Consider the following 725-nt stretch of genomic DNA (forward strand, 5'->3'; position numbering starts at 1 on the left):
GGTGATTATTTAGATAATTAGTTTAGGTGATTAGTTAGATGACGGAATCCTATAGTTTAGGTGATTAGTTAGGTAACAGAATAATTTTTTAATTATGTCGTCATAATTGATTAAATTTATTTAAATTTTTTTTAGATGGCTCCTAGAAGGAAACCAGCAGCACCTACTTATGCCCAGTTGTTTGGCGATGGCTCCGGTACATCTTCTTCCGGTCCATCATCTTCCGATGCAGTTCCAGACTCTCAGAGCTTCTCAGAGATTTTTTCGAGTCCTCCTCTTCCACCGCAGATGCCTCCACCTCCTCCTCCAGCGGCTGCACCTGAGCCTGTCCCAGAAGGTGCAGTTCATCCGGATTTGCGTGTGCCTTCATAAGCTCCCTTCGCGAGATATACGGTGGAGGACTTGCTTGCCCAGCCTGGACGGGAGGGTTTGGATGTTCTAGACCCCGATAGACCCCGAAGAACTTATTGGTAAGTTATTAATTTTTATTACATTAAAATTTAAGTTATTTTTATTTTCTAACGGTTAAATTGTTTTTTTTCAGGTTTGGGGCTAACAACCGTGTTAGCCGGAACGTTTCGGCGACGATTAAGGGTTACTACGACGGGGCATACCCGAACTGGAGCAAGACACCAAATCACGTTAAGATCACGTGGTTTAAATGTTTTGCGGTAAGATTTTTAAATTTAATTAAATTTTCACTTTTAAATATATATATATATTTT

This window comes from Brassica oleracea, chromosome C2, assembly GCF_000695525.1.
Source record: "Brassica oleracea var. oleracea cultivar TO1000 chromosome C2, BOL, whole genome shotgun sequence".
Classification (NCBI taxonomy): Eukaryota; Viridiplantae; Streptophyta; class Magnoliopsida; order Brassicales; family Brassicaceae; genus Brassica; species Brassica oleracea.